General features: G+C 43.7%; 1 protein-coding gene across 1 annotated transcript in view; it reads left to right on the top strand.

Moving 5' to 3' along the window:
• Positions 1-14,289, top strand: part of LOC105496853 (stearoyl-CoA desaturase 5) — a 169,573-nt gene that overhangs the window by 79,213 nt on the left and 76,071 nt on the right. The gene's annotated exons all lie outside the window — the stretch shown is intronic.

The following is a 14,289-nucleotide window of genomic DNA, read 5'->3' as shown; positions in this document are numbered from 1 at the left end:
TGCTAGGATTACAGGCATGAGCCACTGTGCCTGGCCATTTCTCTTTTAATTACAATTTTCCAAGTCATGAACGATGTTAATTCATTTATACTCAGGGTTGCATTATGACTTTTGCCTTCGTAGGCCCCTTCTCTATGAAAATATATTAAAAATCATTTTACAACTACCAGTCTGGCCAACATGGCGAAACCCCATCTCTACTAAAAATACAAAAATTGGCCAGGCATGGTGGTGTGCACCTGTAATCCCAGCTACTCAGGAGGCTGAGGCATGAGAATTGCTTAAACCCAGGGGCTGAGGTTGCAGTAAACTGAGATTGCACCACTGTACTCCAGCCTGGGTGACAGAGCAAGACCTTGTCTCAAAAAAAAGAAAATCATATTTTACAACTGTATTGGTATAAAGACAACTATAATCTAGGCTAGATTCATGATTATGTACTTATTACTATATTCTCTTTTTTTCTTTTTGAAGAAAACATATTGTGGGCTGTCAGCACTGTGCCTACTGTGTCTAGTGGGTAAGTTAGCCCTGGTTATGCCCTAGATTGAGGCCAGGCAGGTAATACATGAAGAGGGTTGATTCAGAGTGCATGTACTACTGTATGGGGTAAGCAGAGGTGTCATGTGTAGCTGTCTCAGTGGAAGGGGTATGTAGTTCCTGGAAAAAGTTGCCATGCAAGAAAGAGAGGTGGCCTGATGTTGCCAGATCTTTCCATGTTTCAGGAGAAGCCAGAAAAAGAGATTTTAAAATTTGAAATTCCCTATTTTTAATTGTTGGATCAGTTTTTAAAAAAATCCATGGGCTGGTTGTGGCCTGGGGGCTGCCAGTTTGGGAACTCAGCTAGCAGCAAGCCCCCTGGGAGGGAGGCTGCCCACCCTGATACTCCGCACCATGGAGGAAACTGGCACGTGGAAGGCGCTCGTACATGCTTGAGAAGGAATGAATGAATAATTGGATTTTGATAAGTCAACTCATTAAAATTAGGTTGGAATTTATGCATAAGAACCAAGTGCAGGTCAGAAAACCAAGCCCTGGAATATGCTGCAAAGAAAAAAAAAAAGTCTGCCTTGGGGTTATTCACAGCAACTTAGAGCGATTTGGCAAGAATAAAAATGTGTGAAGAAACCTCTTGAAACTGGAGTTTGTGAACTAGGTCAGGCTGCCTTAATGATGCAGTCCCTAATTAAAGAGTTGAAGGGGGTTTCTTGGTATCGTGAAAGAATATTGCATTACGAAATTTTATCTTTTATTTTTTTCTGTTTAAGCCAGAAACATTGTGATAACAACAACCTTGAAAAAAATGTGTTTCTTAACTTTTTGGTGGGGGAAGCAGCAAGTATACCTCGCTGCCAAATAATTCTTCATGTTTGTCCGTGGCCTGTGGCTGCCAGATAGAGGAGCGTTTGGTTGGAATCCACTGGGTTCACACCGATCACCGTGGTGAGGGAGGGTCTGAGTCAGAAAAAGGGACGAGAGGAGGATGAAGAAATCAGGACGGAGAGATGAGGATGGAGAGAAAGAGTGCTTCCCAAGAGGCTTTCCCGGACTTTTCACTTTAATTTTCAGCTCTTTTGGCTCAGAAATAAAAGCAACAGTGATGGCTAGGGCCTCTCTCCATAGAATGTTCCCAGAGATGTCCCTCCAGAGCGCAGCGCTCAGCCCCCTGAGGGTCTGGTTATTGTGGTCTTTATGCTTCATTGCTGCAAAGGTGCCTGCCAGCTCTTCTGTGAAACCTTGGATTCCTGGACTTTGACCAGCAACTGTCTTTACTCCCTTAGAGAGACTGCTTATTTGAAAACAAAAACAAAAACAAAAAAAGGTGATAATGACCCATAACTACTCAGTTCAGATGATGACAGCAGAAATTATTCTTTTTTTTTTTTTCCACTTCCCTGAAATTGACCAGTTTTGGTACTGTTTTTAATTTTTATCTTCCTTCAGAGGGACCAACTTTTTTTTTTTTTTTTGAGAGGGAATCTCACTCTGTTGCCCAGGCTGCGGTGCGGTGGCACCATCTCGTCTCACTGCAACCTCTGCCTCCTGGGTTCAAGCGATTCTTGTGCCTCACCCTCCCAAGTATCTGGGATTACAGGTATGCACCATCACGCCAGGCTGACTTTTGTAGTTTTAGTAGAGATGGGGTTTCACCATGTTTGCCAGGCTGGTCTCGAACTCCTGACCTCAAGTGATCTGCCTGCCTCGGCCTCCCAAAGTGCTGGGATTACAGGCGTGAGCCACTGCACCAGGCCAGAGGACCAACATTTTTGATATTAGTTTCCTATTTAAAGGCAGAGATATTAATGAGCATGCAAATAGCTATTGCAATATAAAATGTATGCACATCTTCCTGTAACACACACAAACTTACTGCCCAAGATAAAATAAAAACTGAATAATTAATGAAAAGGAAATTCAGTGTGTCCGTAGTACAGTAAATTATTCACTTTGTTCTCAATTATCTTTAATTGTGATTTCGATAGTTGTATAAGATGGAGAGAGAGAGGTTGTGATGGGAGTTATCCTGAATCAGAAACAATGAATGTGTTTGCTCTTCCCCATTTCACCTCAGAGAACCTGAGCAGTCTGAGGACCAGGTTCAAAAAAAAGTCTCTGTTGAGATCTGGGTCATCTTTTCCCTAGAGCCTCTGCTTCCTAGTCACCCAGCCTCAACCTGGCAATGTCTGCCTAGTAATAAAAATAATGGTGTTTGCAGTAATATTTATTGAAATATTGTTATGTGCTAAATACCCTATACAGTGATCCTTCAGTATCTGTAGGGGGTTGGTTACAGGAACCCTCCATGGCTACTAAAATTCACAGATTCTTGAGTCCCTTATATGAAATGGCATAGTATTTGAATATAACCTTTGCACATCCTCCCATATACTTTAAATCATCTCTAGATTACTTATAATACCCAAAACAATGTAAATGCTATATAAGTAGTTGTTATAGTTATTGTTTAGGGAATAATGACAGGAAAAAAGGCCTGTACATATTTAGTGTAGACATAAATATCCATTTTACTTCCTCAGGTATTTTCTTTCTTTCTTTCTCTCTCTCTCTCTTTCTCTCTCTCTTTCTTTCTTTCTTTCTTTCTTTCTTTCTTTCTTTCTTTCTTTCTTTCTCTTTCTTTCTTTCTTTCTTTCTCTTTCTTTCTTTCTCTCTTTCTTTCTCTCTTTTTCTTTTCTTTCCTTTCTTTCTTTCCTTTCTTTCCTTTATTTTCTTTTCTTTTTCCTCCCTTCCCTCCCCTCCCCTCCCCTCCCCTCCCCTCCCCTCCCCTCCCTCTGAGTCTAGCTCTGTTGCCCAGGCTGGAGTGCAGTGGCAAGATCTTGGCTCACTGCACCCTCTGCCACTCAGGTTCAAGTGATTCTCCTACCTCAGCCTTTTGAGTAGCTGGGATTACAGGTGTGCACCACCGTGCCTGGCTAATTTTCGTAATTTTAGTAGAGACGGGGTTTCGCCATGTTGGCCAGGCTGGTCTTGAACTCCTGGCCTCAAGTGATCCGCCCGCCTCGGCCTCCCAAAGTGCTGGGATTACAGGCATGAGACACCGTGCCCAGCCTTCTTGCTAAAATATTGTCAGCCCACAGTTGAATCCACAGATGTGGAACTCATGGATAAGGAGGGCTGACCGTATGCATTTTCACTTTAGGCCCCCAACAACACTTTGACGTAGTCTTTTGTTTGTTTGTTTGTTTGTTTGTTTGTTTACAGATAAAAGAACTGAGACTAAGAGAGAGAGTAAGTTGGTATCACCCCAGCTGGGAAATGGCAGAGGCGCAGTTCCAGATTCCCTGTGAGCTCCCTCCCTTCTGTGTGGAAGGAGCTGACATTCTCCATGGGTTCTTCCAGGGAGCTTTGATTCCCATGCCTGGTAAATGATCTCCCCCACACCCGGAAGGGAAGCTTTGTGTTATTTGAGGGAAAGGAAGAGGCTTCGAAGAAGAAAGGAAGAAGCCACAGGGGAAATCATGGAAAGCTCTCAGGCTGAACTAGTTTATGCTATCAAATAGTTTTTTCTCAAGAGCTTGCCTTGGTATCATTGTACTGAACAAATATTAGCAGATTAAAAAAATGATAACATTGACCTTTTTTTGGTAAAATATTGCACCATTGACAGCTCCAAATATAGCTCTTCTTATACTTGCGTGGCCACAAGTACCAGTTGCCAAACATTTTCAAAAGTGGACTGGAAGCAGAACAGCCTTAGTCTTTGTCATTTTCTTAAAAACAAAAGAACACACCCTTCTCCTGCCTTCCCCAAACCATTCAGTTGAGTCACCTTGTTTTACGTGCTGTTGGCCAAGAGCTGGGCTGTCAGCATCATCCTGTGACAACTAAGAGTTCTTAACTTTCTGGCCATCAGGTTTTTCCTCTCATCACTGCATCTCTTCTCCTTCACAAGACCTCATTTCCCACACCAAAGCATGAAGGTACAAGCCAGAGTTATGACCCCTGTCTTGTCAGTATGAAGTTCTAGAATATATGTATGTATTTTAAAGCTCCTCAGGTAATTATGATACAGGTAACCTGGCGCCAGAATGGTGTTTGGGACATCCTTGTTTTTTTTATTAATGAGGAAATTGAGGCCCAGAGTGATAAGTAACTTGTCAAGGGCCTTCCAATTCCTAATCTAGGCTCTGGATGCTGAAAATAACCCAGATAGAAGCCAGAGGAAGCCCATCGGTTCGGCATAGGCCGGCCTCCTGGGGCACAGAGCAGCATGAGAAGGGAGGGTGTGTGTCTGCCGGGGGTGCGTGGAGAATACTCAGCCCAACGTCTTCTATTTCCGTTCATTATCACCCATCTTCCACAGCCTTCAGATCTGTCATAATCTGATCACATGATTTTTTTTTTTTCAGATGGAGTCTCGCTCTGTCACCCAGGCTGCAGTACAGTGGCGTGATCTTTGTGCATTGCAACTTCTGCCTCCTGGGTCCAAGCAATTCTCATGCCTCAGCCTCCCAAGTAGCTGGGATTACAGGCATGTGCCACCACACCCGGTTAATTTTTGCATTTTTGGTAGAGGCGGGGTTTCATCATGTTGGTCAGGCTGGTCTCGAACTCCTGACCTCAAGTGATCTGCCTGCCTCAGCCTCCCAAAGTGCTGGGATAACAGGTGTGAGCCACTGCGCCTAGCCTCACATGAAATTCTTTGTGGTATCCTATTGTTCTCAAGATCAATTCTCTCTCTCTAGCATTATATACAGGTTGAGTATCCCTTATCCAAACTGCTTGGGTTCAGAGTGTTTTAGATTTTATGTTTTTTCAAATTTTGGAATATTTGCCATATACTTACTGGTTGAACATCCCTAATTCAAAAATCTGAAATCCAAAATGCTCCAGTGAGCATTTCCTTGAGCATCATGTGGATGCTCAGAAAATTTCAAATTTTAGAACATTTCAGATTTTCAGATTCAGGATACTCAACCTGTATGAGTCCCTTCCAGACCTGGCTCCTTGCCTGTTTTACTCCCTTCATTTTACCCCCACAGCTCCCCGCCCCGAAGCCAAACCAAACCACTTGCTCCTGCTTGAACACACACAGCCTTCACACCTCCATACCTTGCTCACAGCAGTCCCTCCTTCATGAGCTCATGCTTCAGGTGCTCCTGTAGTACCTGGGTCTCTTCTTTAGAGTCCCTGTCATCCAGTAATGATTTGTTCAGTGTTTACCTAGAGATTGCCCACAAGTAAAGGGGCTACACCTGTCTTGTCTGGACCTGGATAAGAGCAGTTTTGATTGGGTTAGCTATGAGGGAGAAAGACCAAAACCTGATTGAGTAGGTTTAAGAGAGAATGGAAAGAGAACTGCAACCAGTGATTAGAGACAATATTCAGTAAGTTTCACTGTAAAGGGGAACAGGGAAATGGAATAGGATCCAGATGGGGAAGTGGGGTCAAGAGAGGTTTTTAAATTTTGCTTTTTAACATAAGAGAAATAACAGCATGGCTGTAGGCTCGTGGGAATAATGTAAGTATGTGGAGCAGTGTTGATGATACAGATGGGAATTTCTGAGTAATGTATGAGTAGGAGGAGTGGATATGATGCACAAGGGAAGGGCCAGACTTAAAGAGAGTGTGGCTTGGCCATGTGCAGTCATGTAGCGATCATAGAGTACCCGGGCTCAGATGTTGGATGGTAGGTAGAGGTGGCGGAGCCTGGGGAAGTTCTGATATTCTTACTGAAATCAGAAGCAAAGTTACCAGGTGAGTAGGGGAGGGAGGTGTCAGGGGTGAGGTGATTGGAGCAGGTGTGAGGTCAATGTCTAGGACAGAGGGACCACATATGGATCAGGGAAATGTAATATGGTTGCTGGGTAATATTAAAGCCCAAATGAGATTAGTGGTCATGATTTTAAAGTGAGACCAATCAACATGGTTGAGTGTTTTTCTCTGGTTGAGTTAGTTGCACAGATGCCAGCTGAGAATACATGGAAACACAGACAGACAAAATCCCTGCCCTCGTGGAGATTATGTTTCAGTAAGGGCAGATAGCACTGGACCAATAATTCCTTATTTAATAACAACATGATGATTGCTGTATTGGTCAACACAGAGGGTAACAGAGCATCTAACAGGGGTGCCTGTCTGAAGTGAGCCATGTATATACTGAATGAAGTCCTGGAACAATCCAAAATCTTGCCTTCTTTTTTGTTTGAATTGCAAACTGTGTGGTGCAGTAGCAGAGCAGTAACAACATATGCTATAATTTTGTGTTTCTTAGTGATCTGCTATGACTTTCATGCTTATTGCTATATAAGCTGTAAATCAACCAGGAAAAGTAGCAGTTGCCCAGTATGTGAGAACCATGTAAATGGACCTAACCCAAGGCAGGAAGGACACTTGAGGAAAGTAAGCAGTATGTATAAAAGGCATGAAATATATCCACTCTCTCTCCTGTTCTATCCCCTTGTCATTTAATCTTCCTAGATGTGGGCAGTTGCTTAAAGATTCATGCTGTGGGATGAGAGAACATATCTTTCTGCGGCTCATATGCAGCACAATAGATGGTGGCTTAGTGGAGGGAGGTAGATGGCAGAGAGCAGCTGCTGGTTATTTTAAGTGTAATAGAATTTAGAAGATTTTAATAGTAAGAAGAAACCCTTTGCTTCTCAGCTTGCAGTCTCCAACACCCTTGAAAATGTTCTGATTTTGAAAGAATTGTGGAAACAGTACCTACGTGGAAATCACCTCTGAATCTTGAACCTTGTATACCCAAACTTTTCAAGGGAAGATGTAAGATTTAACTGAGGTTCTTTGTGGTGCTATTCCATGAGATAAGTAGCCGTAGAGGTCCTTGCCCTGTCACTGGCAGCCCTTAATCAGACACACACACATGTGCGCGTGCACACACACACACACACACACACACATTCATTCCCTCTCTCTGTCTCTCTGATCTGGCTGGTCAGAGAAACACTCGGACTCTGGGCCAGCAGCATTAGCACCTGCCACAAGCTCGTTAGAAATACAAGTTGAGGTCAGGCGCGGTGGCTCATGCCTGTAATCCCAGCACTTTTGGAGGCCAAGGTGGACAGCTCACAACGTCAGGAGTTCGAGACCAGCCTGGCCAACATGGTGAAACCCAGTCTCTACTAAAAATACAAAAATTAGCTGGACATGGTGGCACACGCCTGTAATCCCAGCTACTCAGGAGGCTGGGGTGAGACAATGGCTTGAATCCCGGAGGCGGAGGTTGCAATAAGCTGAGATCACACCATTGCTTGTACTTCACCCTGGGCAACAGAGCAAGACTTCATCTCAAAAAAAAAAAAAAATTATGTATATAAAGTTAGTTGGTCCCTCCCCAGACCTATTGAATCAGAATCTCTTGGGCTGGGGTCCAAACTTTACTAAGATCCCCTTCCTTAGATTGTATCCTGGCTCTATCACTGTCAAGTTTTCTTCATCTATAAGATGGAGATCATAATGATACCTACCCCCTACCTACACTTGTGGTGAGTATTGAATGAGTTACTGTGTATCAAGTGCTTAAAGAGGGCCTGGCACATAGAAAGCTCTTAGTCAATGGTAGCTCTTATTGTTATAGGGCACATGAAAATGTGAGAATCAGTGATGCTATTGATCTCACACCATAGTCCTTTGTTTCCAGCTTATTTGTGAAATAATATCAGAAATAAATTACTCCTGCTTCTGCAGCTCCCCATGAAACTAGAGAGGTGTGAAGAAGCAAGGACAGCTGCAGTCAAACCCAGAGAATGAACAAGGCTTGGTTTCAAGAAGAGCTTTCCTAAGAATTTAGAGATTCTCTACCTTGTCACTATTGACATGTTTGACATTTAGGGCTGGATTGTTTTTGTTTTTGTCTTTTTAAGGCAAGGTCTTACTTTATCACCCAGGCCGGAGAACAGTGGTGCGATCTTGGCTCACTGCAGCCTCCACCTCCTGGGCTCAAAAGATCTTGCTACCTCAGCCCCACAAGTAGCTGGAACTACAGGCACATGCTACCACGCTTGGCTAATTTTTTGTAGATACAGTGTTTTGCCTTGTCATCCAGGCTGGTCTCAAACTTCTGAGCTCAGGTTATCCACCTACCTTGGCCTTCCAAAGTGCTGGGATTACAGTCGTGAGCCACCGTGCCGTCCTGGATATTCTGTACATAGGCAGTTTCTGTGCATTGTAGGATGCTGAGCAGCATACCTGGCTTCCACCCACTAGATGCCAGTAACATCCTTCAAGTTTTGGGTTGCAACGCTCAATAATGTCTGAAAACATTGCCAAATGTAGGGGGTCAGAGTGGGGAGGGGAGGCAAAATCTCTACCTCCTCATCAGAACCACAAGTTTATAGTGATGAAAAGTGTGGGTGTCTTCAGAGGGGGTTATCAGGGAGGGGACCTTTTCAGAAACAGAGCATGGCATTCATGCATGGGGCAATAATATGTGCCAATGCTTACTGCTTGTCAGGCACAGTTCCAATTTTGCATGCAGTACCTCTTTTAATCTTTACAACAAACCTAGGGGGCAGGTACTATTTTCCCTACTTTATACATGAAGAAACCAAGCTTTAGAGAAATTGTCACAGTGGTAAGTGATTTAACAGGGAATCAGTCCCAGGGCCATTTTAGCCATTATGCTGTATTGCTGAGCCCTACATATATGTGCTTCTCTCTCTCTCTCTCTTTCTCTCTCTCTCTCTCTCTCTCGTTTTTTCTCTCTCTCTCATTTTCTCTCTCCCTCTCATTCTCTCTCCCTCCCTCCCTCCCTCCCTCTCTCCCTCCCTCCCTCTCTCCCTCCCTCCCTCTCTCCCTCTCCATCAATGGGGCTGTAGGCCTTTCCCTATCTATCTTCAGAACCTGGGAAGGACTAGAGAGGAGAAACAGTCACTAATTGGCCAGAGCCCAGAACTGACTTTCAAAACACTTGAGCTGACTGCAAAAGCAGACATGAAAGCACAGTGCCTTCTTCCATGTTCTCTCTCCTCACCCCAGGTGTCACCCTCTCCCAAGAAGCCTTCACCCTGTGTTGGCTTCCCCCTCCTCTCCTCAGTTCCCTGGGGGAAAATCGCTCCCCACTGCACACCCTGAGCCACAGCCCAGCACCCAGATATCAGACTCTACAGCTGAGAGACTAGGGGGCAGTTCTCACCATCAAAGAGAGCTGGTGGGGAGGTGGGGCAGGTGGAGTGTGAACAGGACTCTGAGTTCACTGACAGGATGACATTGTCTCCTGATCCGAGGGTCACTTTGCATTTACTGAGGCCCTATGGAGAGTCAGCAACTGGCGGTGGGTTGTAGAGAGCAGTGCTCTCTGGATCTCATCTCTCTGTTTGTAAATTGAGAGGGTGGGGCCACATGGTGTCTAAGAGAGGGTGTACCTTACGAGGCAGGAGTTTCTCAGCCTGGTTTTGCATCAGAATCATCTGCTGAGAGAGAGATGCCTGCTGTCTGGCCCCCATTTCTGATGCAGTCGTTTGTTTAAGATCTCAGGTGACTGCAGTGCGCAGCCAGGGTGGAGAACCACTGCACTTGCCTGAAAGGGCTTGGGGTTGGACTGATCTGGTGTTGGAGTTCTGGCTTTATCACTTGGAGGTCCCAAGGCATTTATTTAATGTCTCTGGGTCTCAGTTTTGCAAATCTGTAAAATGGAAATTATGACATCTACCTCATAGGAGTAAAACAGGAAAATTAGGTACATTGGTAAAAAGACACCCAGGGCAGGCTGTCAGTGAGTCTCCACTCCCTTCTGACTTTCTGTTAGGCAGGGATGTTCCTCACCTGTTGATGGACACGTGGATTATTTCTGCCTTCTGGCTATTGTGAATAATACTGCTATGAACATGGATATCTAAGTATCTGTTTGAGTCCTATCACTGCTCTCAATTCTTTTGGGTAAACACCTAGAAGTGGAATTGCTAGAACAAATAAGTTTATGTTTAATGTTTCCTTCTGTCCATCACATCCTCTTTTCCACCCACAGGGCTTTGCATCTGTGAGTCCCTCTGCCTGATCTTGCCTCCTCTGAACCTTGCTCAGTTGACTTCTTATCGTTTAAGTGTTAGCCTAAATTCTTGCTTCTTCTGCAAAGCCTTCTCTGGTCCCCCAAACTAAATTACCCACTTTTTAATCTCGCTTATATTATTGCGTTCATTTTCTCTGTAACACTTTCCATACTTTGTCATTGTATAGCAAGTAACTTACTTTTCAAATTCCTGTTAAACTCCCGGTTCTGAGCTCAGTGGCTGGTACATAATAGCAGCTCAATGAAACTGTCTCATAAAGTCTCGGCTCTCCTGACACTCATGTTTATGACAAGCCGAGGCTGAATGGGATGCAGAATGATGGTGTAGGTATTACAGGCAAAGGAGTAACTTGGAATGGCAGAAAGGAAAACCAGAGTTTTGACTTTCAGCTTGTGTTTCGAGCTGGCTAAAAGGACGTGATTCATTCAAGTTCCTCCTGATAGGATGAACTCTGCTTCCAGGGCACAGGCAGTCAGCAGGGGCATTTAGAATGTGGGCCCTTCCTGCCTTAGATTGTATCCTGGCTCTATCACTGTCTAGTTTTCTTCATCTGTAAGATGGAGATCATAATGGTACCTACCCCCTACACTTGTGGTGAGTATTAAATGAGTTACCATGTATAAAGTGCTTAAAGAGGGCCTGGCACATAGAAAGCTCTCAGTCAATGGTAGCTCTTATTATTATTATTTATTAACGTTCACTCTGATGCTATAGAGATATAGATTATAAGCAAGGGTTAGAGAGCTCTGCCAAGTGCTTCCTTCTGTCGAGCACTCAGGGATGGCTCTTGAAGGGGGCTGTCCATCTCTGTCTCTGATCAGGTCCAGGATTAAGGGAGTTTTACTTTTTGCTTTTTAGCATCCTTCTAGGACTGTTCTCTGTCATATAGTTAGGAGGGGGTCACTATAATCATTATCAAAACAGTGTACCAAACAGGGAAATCAGGACAGATAGGAGGTTGTGTCTTCCACACAGAAGCCAAAGGAGCTCTGGACTCTGCCTCTTCCCATCCCTGGCTGCTGGAGCTTGGGTTTGTGATCTAAGCATGGGCAACAAGGTACTTCTGCCATGGAATCCTGGGTGGTCTTGATAGCTTCAGGCATAGGTGTAGGGTCATATAGAGGTTCTTCTTGGCCTCTATGGAAGATTCAAGGGTCCAAGTTATGACACATGTCTGGTGGTGGCAAGTATCCAGGGGTGGTGATGCCTGTGGGAGCATCAAAAACCAATCAAAAACCATCACTAGGCCAATGGTTGGTTTTTGATTGCTTTGTTCTGTTTTGGGACGGGTCTATGTTATTTTACAGTAAGAAAATATATATAATAACAAAATCCAATAGGAATTCAGTAATTGTTTCTTTAAATAATGCATTTTTGAGCTCTAACTCATACTGTACAACTCACCTATTTAAGGTATACAAGTCATTTGTTTTTAGTATATTTGCAGAATTGTGCAACTATCCCTAAAATAAATTTTAAAACATTTTTATTCATAGAACCCATTAGCAGTCACTCGCCTCTTCCCCTTGCCTCCACCCTCTACCCCATGCAACACCAGCCTGTTTACTTTCTCTATAGATGATAAACTATTCTGCAATCAGGATTTAAGATGTACCTTCCTTCCATGAACGAAAGGTTCCTGCTTATGTTTTGTATTCAGGTTATCTATTGTTGCATAACAAATGACCCCCAAATTTAGCAGTGTAAAACAAAACGTATTTATTTTCTTACAGTTTTTGTGGGGCAGGAGTCCAGGTACAGCTTAGCTGGATCCTCTGCCCCGAGATCTCTCACGAGGCTGCAGTGTGTTGGTCAGGGCTACGATCTTGCTTGAAGGCTCGACTGAGGAAGGATCTGCTTCCAAGCTCACTCATATAGTTGTTGGTAGAATTTGGCTCCTTGAGAGCTGTTGGACTGGGGGCCTCATTTCCTTACTGACTGTTGGCTGGAGGAATCCTCAATTCTTTGCCACGTGGGCCTCCCCAACATGGCAGCTTGCTTTATCAAAGCCAGCTCAAGAGAGAATCTGCTAGCAAAACAGAAGTCACAATATTTTGTACACTAATCATGGAACTGACATTCCCTCAATATTGCTATATTGTTTTGGTTAGAAGCAAGTTACTAATAGGGAAGAGACTACACAAGGCCATGCATGCCAGAAGGTGGGGAGCACATGGACCATCTTGGAGGTGGCATAGCCTTTCCTGCAGGACCATCCCTGAGGCCTGTCCTGCAGGACCATCCCTGAGTTCTCTAGGCTGCTCCATATATTTTTTAATTCCTGCTTTTGTTTTTGTTTTTGGCTTGAGCTAACCAGAATCAATGACTCTTGTTTGCATCCAGACTGCCATACTTGTTTGTTGCTTATGATTCTGTCATCTTGTGATTCTGGTTTCTATTGATTTAGCACCTTTCTCTGTGAGGTATGAGCTACTTGGTAAAGTATTTGGCATTACCCATTACTCCTTTTATCCCCTTAAAGTCACCAGTTCTGTGTCTGAATATTTCATTACCTCAGAACCAGCTGGTAAGCATCCATCTGAACACTTGTTTGAATATGAGTCTTCACAAAGATCATAGAAGAAAAATTAAGAACAGAATTAGCACTGTCAAAATAGGAAAACTGAATCCTGTTAATGGGAGAGCCCATAAATCCTCACATTCATCCCAGAATGTGTTTTTGTGGTTTTTCCTCATTTAAGCCATGACCAGAGGGTTGGTTTCCTCCCCAGAGCTTCAGCAGAATTTAAGCATCAGAAATCCAGTGCAAGCTAGTTTAAGCAAGAAAATGAAGTCTGTTGGCTCGGGTAACTAGGACATACTGTGGAGGCTCCCAGGATCAAAAGAAGAATGACAGAGCTCCTAGGTCAGCAACCAGTGACTCAAGACAGGTTTAGCTCTTGTGGGCATCTTCATTGTCTTCATGTCTCACTTTCTTGGCCTCAAGATTTGCTGTTGTAATCAGGTTTTCTCAGCTTGGTAATATGTAATGTTTGGTAAACCCTAGCTTAGACTTTGAGCCACAAGAGAGAAAATCATTGGTTCAGGTGTTTATTCTCATGTCCCGGAAGACAGGGCACTATGCTAGGCAAGGGCCAGGTCACATGGCCAAATTCCAGTTGTTAGAAGAAGGACCATAGGAAACCAACAGCCACTACTGCACAGAACAGGCGCTGCTGTGAACCATTGTCGGTGCCATAGGGATAGACAGAGAACCATGCAAATGACCCCTAAATTATTGGAGATTCCCAAAAGGACAAGACAATGTCAGTGGTAAAGGCCTGACTGGCAAATGTAGATTAGAGTGATCCTTTTTTAGACAATTGTCTTCATGGAGTCTTGGAATTAATTTTATTGCACCCAAGGTCCAGCCTACTGGTGAAATAGAATCACACTGAATTTTTCCATTCTAGATTTTACTTGTTCCCTGACTACTTGATAGTTAAAACAGAGACAAGAAGGCCAGGGATGACAAGGAAAATGACTGTCCATTTCATGGACTCATGACCAAGGTTAAATTACAGTAACAAAGGAGGCCAGAGCTTTTTATTTGCTGCTGCATTCTGTGATTCGTGGGCAGATTGTTGTTTGTTTTTTGCTTTTAACCTTTCAAGTAAGGAATGATTTGTCATGTTCATGAAACCCACATATATTCAGGGACCACTTATTCTTAGAGTTAAGGGTAAACCTTGTTTTTAGAACCAAATCAATATAGATTGAGATCAAGATTGGTCAAACACTTCTGGAAGATGTAATATTGTGCTCTCTTTAAATATGTTTATTGACACCAATAATGGGC

Source organism: Macaca nemestrina, chromosome 3 (genome assembly GCF_043159975.1).
Source record: "Macaca nemestrina isolate mMacNem1 chromosome 3, mMacNem.hap1, whole genome shotgun sequence".
In the NCBI taxonomy this organism is placed as follows: Eukaryota; Metazoa; Chordata; class Mammalia; order Primates; family Cercopithecidae; genus Macaca; species Macaca nemestrina.
Note: the sequence above shows the minus strand (reverse complement) of the source record. Positions and strands in the feature narration are given on the sequence as shown.